Source organism: Kogia breviceps, chromosome 11, assembly GCF_026419965.1.
Source record: "Kogia breviceps isolate mKogBre1 chromosome 11, mKogBre1 haplotype 1, whole genome shotgun sequence".
Classification (NCBI taxonomy): Eukaryota; Metazoa; Chordata; class Mammalia; order Artiodactyla; family Physeteridae; genus Kogia; species Kogia breviceps.
Window position 1 is genome coordinate 1,968,136 of NC_081320.1, and position 5,185 is coordinate 1,973,320.

Genomic DNA, 5,185 nt, shown 5'->3' on the forward strand with positions numbered 1-5,185 from the left:
ACGCTTGTCCCCTCATGACTGCAGGAAGGCTGAGCAGGTCTGTTCCATCTTTTTTTTTTTTTTTTTTTTTTTTTTTGTGGTACGCGGGCCTCTCACTGTCGCGGCCTCTCCCGTTGCGGAGCACAGGCTCCGGACGCGCAGGCTCAGCGGCCACGGCTCACGGGCCCAGCCGCTCCGCGGCACGTGGGATCTTCCCGGACCGGGGCACGAACCCGCGTCCCCTGCATCGGCAGGCGGATTCTCAACCACTGCACCGCCACCAGGGAAGCCTTGTTTAAACTCTTGATAAGTATTTTACAAAGAAATAAAACTTTAAAACTCTAAAAAAAAAAAAATGTCATCACCAAACCTAAGGCTATCTAGAATTTCTCAGTGTTATCTATTAGAAGTTATATAGGTTTGAATTTTATAGCTATGGTTCCTCGTACTGGTAACCGCTGTAGAAATGGGCAGAAACACATTTGCCTTCCTACAGCAATCTCTGGTCAGAGGTTGGCATGAACTTAATTGGTTTTCACTATTGATTTTTTTTAATTTTTTTTTCACTATTGATTTTTAAACTTCCAACATTGGAATCACCTGGCATATTAGTCTGCTTGAGGTTGTCCAGAGAAACAAAACCAGTAATGTGTGTGTGTGTGTGTGTGTGTGTGTGTGTGTCTGTGTCTGTGTGTGTGTAAATAGGAATTGGGTCACACATTCATGGAGGCAGGTGAACGCTAAATCAGCAGTGTGGGCTGGTAGGCTGGAGACCCAAGATAGTTCAGTTCCAGTCCAAAGGTAGTCTGATGGTCAGATTAGCCAAAGTTTAAGAAATCCATGGTATTCTGTGATGGAGAGAATGTGGGGAGAAAAGAGCATGTCCACTATTATCTGGAAAGTGTGGATTGCAAAATTTTTTGCAAAACAGTCAAACAATTTCTATAAATTTAAAAGTCACCTATTATTTGAACAAGCTATCATACACTGTAGAAATCAATTCCAGGAGTTTCAGACTATAAACTTCTTTGTTGAAAAATTAAAGAATGAAAGACAGAATAAGGAAACAATATGTGTAAATACAGAGAAAGGTTTAGAGGAATATTCTACCAAATTATTAAAAGGCTGTGTTGGGGGGGATATTGAAAAGATGATATTGAATTTATTTTATAAAAACAAAACAAAAAAACAAAGGTAGTCTGATGGAGAATTCCACCTTGCTTGGGTAAGCAGGCCTTTGTTTTGTTCTAGTCAGGGTCTTCAACTGATTAGATGAGGCCCACCCACACTATGGAGAGCAATCTGCTTATTCAAAGTTCACCAGTTTAAATGTTAATCTCATCCAAAAACACCCTCCAAGTTGACACATAAAATTAATCATCACACCTGGGGAGCTTTAAAAAATACTGATGTTTGAGTCTCATCCCCAGTGATTTTGATTTTGATTTCATTGGTCTAACATGTGTTCTCAGCATCCAGATGTTTATCAGGGGCCCTAGTGGTGACACCTTACATTTTATCCCTGGAGATTTCACCAGAAAGAAAAGATAACACCAACATACAAGAATCAAACCATATGCTTCTACTATAGGAAGAAGCTCTTGTGTTACACTCTACCCACCGCTTTAGGGTTGTAATGATAATAACCGACTTTTTTCTCTGCAAAGTTGGGTTTTTTTGGTTTGTTTTTGTTTTATGTAAAATGTCAGAACATGTGAAACTGCTGTACTTATTTATCTTAATACGCTAAAAATAGCGAAAATTTTTAAATTCTTCATGAGTCCAAGCTGGGCCATGACTCCTACTGATGGGGTTTACCCAACGCATTAATTCCAAGTTTGGCAACCATCAGCAAACTGGCACCTGCAATTAAGGCTGCAGGCATAAATTTTCCAGAGCGGTAGAATGTCATTCCCATAATGCCAGCCAAGGTTCCAGATGTAACTAAGAAAACCCAAATGTTCCTTGGATCCTGAGGCAGCTGATAGGCACCCAGGCCCACTAATCCACCGAAGAGGAGGCCGGCAGCCAGGGATGGGACACTGCCTGCTTTTGCACAGCCAATGATCCCGCCAGAAGCAACCAGTGCTACATAGCCAAAGCCAATCCAATGTATTGGCACTAGTGGACCGGAGTCCTTCTGCATTGTTCTCTTTCACGCCATCCAAATGAAAGATCACACCAGGCCTTCACCTCCTTCCCGAAGGTCTGCATTTGCCAACGAGGGTGCACAGGCCTAGGAAACCTACTATTTCTGCCACAAAGTTTAACGATATTTTTTTCTAATTCTGTTACTCATCAATTTCCTCATTCCTCCTTGTTTTACATGTGGCCATTTAAATTTATATTTATGGTAATTAAAAATAAATTAGGGCTTCCCTGGTGGCACAGTGGTTGGGAGTCCGCCTGCCCATGCAGGCGACGCGGGTTCGTGCCCCGGTCCGGGAGGATCCCACGTGCCGCGGAGCGGCTGGGCCCGTGAGCCATGGCCGCTGCGCCTGCGCGTCCGGAGCCTGTGCTCCGCAACGGGAGAGGCCACAACAGTGAGAGGCCCGCGTACCACAAAAAAAAAAAAAAAAAAAAATTTAAATTAAATTAGATTTAAAATTCAGTTTCTTAATCACAACAGGACTTTCAAAGGATTCAATAGCCGCCTGGTGGCTACTGTCCATGGTGTCAGGCAGCACGGACACAGGCTCTTTCCATCTTCGCAGAGAGTTCTGTCGGGTAGCCTTGATCTAGAACCATAAACTTAGCTCAGCATATGCTCTGTGCCAAAAACTGAGATTATGACACACAATCCTGCCCTCACAATACTTAATATGCAGCTGAAGAAACAATGCATGTGAATACATAATTATAATAAAATGTGATATTAACAATCATAACATCCTCATTACACAAATATTTGGGACTCACGATCCACTTCTTTTTTAACAATCCACCTTTTAAAACATTTCAGTCCCACTTTTTCCCTTAGGTATTAAAACTGTATTTCCATATACTTAAAAAAAATGTTTATAAGCAACAGTAAGAGGGGTAATGGGGTAAAGAGATGTTTCTTCAGGTAACTTCCTGCCCTATAAAAAGTGACACCCCCCGCACTGTCACCAGGTACAGGGGGTGACCCAAAGCAGCATGTCTGTAAAGTGTGATAGGACCACAAGTACTCTAATTAAATGAATCCTCGAGAATTGTAAAAGGAAGTGAGAAGCATGAATCCTGAAGTACAAGCAGAACCGGGGTTGTTGGTTCTGCCTTAGAAAGCTCACAGGGCACAGAAATATGCAGCCAGAACGCCAGCTCTCATATTTACAGGCAAACAGACCACAAAATTATGTCAGCCCCACTGCTGAATTCTCTCCCCCTTGGCGAGTTGCACGAGAAGCCCAGACATCAGAATTTCATTTGTGCATGCGGCATCAGAGTTATTCCTTGGAGAGTGAAGTGGTGGCCTGGGGTGTCTACAGCCCCAGAAAGGAATTACTGTCAGACCGTGTAGACATGCCAAGGAAACAGGGTCTCAACACATGGAAAAGAGGAGCCGATCAACTTCGGGAGTTTGGTTTTGGAGCCGCTAGGAAAAGTCTCTCTTGGGCTTCGCTGGTGGCGCAGTGGTTGCGAGTCCGCCTGCCGGTGCAGGGGACGCGGGTTCGTGCCCCGGTCCGGGAGGATCCCACGTCCGCGGAGCGGCTGGTCCCGTGAGCCGTGGCCGCTGACCCTGCGCGTCCAGAGCCTGTGCCCCGCAACGGGAGAGGCCGCGACAGTGAGAGGCCCGCGAACCACACACACATAAAAGTCTCTCTTTTACTCTTCTTCTGGTAACTGACCCCCTCTCTTCCCCTGGAGCCCTCACCTGAGAACTCTGTTCAGAACCTGGGGAAACCCGTCTTCCCCTTGCTCAGCATCCGGACTCGCTCCACAGGCCCCTGCAGAGGCTATGGGGCAGTCACGTGACACTGGACCAGCCAATCAGCCTTGAGGGGAGTCCGCGGAGGCCTCACGACCACCCCACCCAGATCCCGACTCAGACCTCGGAGCCCTTGCTCCCTGCCGCCTGCAGGATGCTCACTGCCCCAGCAGAGAACAGCAGGCATTCGGAAACCTTCGGACGGATTTGTAAGTCTTTAAGCAATGTCGTGTTCTCAAAGAGCAGAAATGCTGGAAAGGGAAAATGTAAATAAAGAATGAAAAGGTGTTTGATTTTCTGATATAGCCTAATTTTACTACAATTTTAATCCAGTGACACATGTCTTTAAAAAAGAGAGAGAGATGCCCTAGTGGATTGAACGGTGGTCCATGAGAAGATATGTCTAAGTCCTAACCCCCGGAACCTATGAATGTAACCTTGTTTGGGAAAAGGGTCTCTGCAGAGGTCGTCGAATTAAATATCTCAAGGCCATCCTGGATTATCTGCCCTAAATGCAATGACCAGTGTCACAGAGGAGGTGGCCATGTGAAGACAGTAATCAGAGTGATGTGGCCGCAGAAAGCAGTACCTGAGGCCACCAGAAACTGAGAGAGGTGAGGAGGGAACCTCCCCCAGAGCCTTCAGACTGAGAGAGGCCCTTCCCAAACCTTGATTCCAGACTTCTGGCCTCCAGAACTGGGAAAGAATACACTTCTATTGCTGTAAGCCACCACGTTTGTGGTCATTTGTTACAGCAGTCCTAGGCAACTAATATAAATGCTAAATAAAAAACTTCATTTGTGGAATCATTCAAAACTTTGGCTGTAAGAAGTATATACCTAAAAACAACTTCTTGCTTGTATTAATGCTTGGTCTGACATTAAAAGAATATCCAACAAAATGCTTGGTGCTTATCCAAAAATATTTTCTTTCAAGCTAAGCCAGATTTGGGGGAAGTCTTGGCCTGGTTTCCCAGACTGGCTTTGAATCCTATTTCTTAAGGCAAAAGCAATATTATGTTTGACTGCCACTAGAAGTGGTAGAGCAAGAGCATCTCAAAGGGAATCTTTATCAGCAAATAGAATTTCAGATTTCTTACGTGGAGTTTTTAACCACGTGAGTACTTTGACAGATGCACTTAAGGCATTTAAAAGTATTTCCACTGTTTGGTTTTCATATTCTTATATTACCGGCCACGAGAAAACAAGGAGAATGCGTAAAATTGCTATTATTCCTTTCAGGAAATAGAGGACAGAGTCTCCTCCATACATTCAAATTGGCTTCCTCATATTTTTA

The 5,185-nt window shown here is 44.6% G+C and overlaps 1 pseudogene; it reads right to left on the minus strand.

Annotated features, from left to right (window-relative positions):
* Positions 1-1,780: 1,780 nt before the first annotated feature.
* Positions 1,781-2,125, minus strand: LOC131765690 (transmembrane protein 14C pseudogene; annotated as a pseudogene).
* Positions 2,126-5,185: the final 3,060 nt, after the last annotated feature.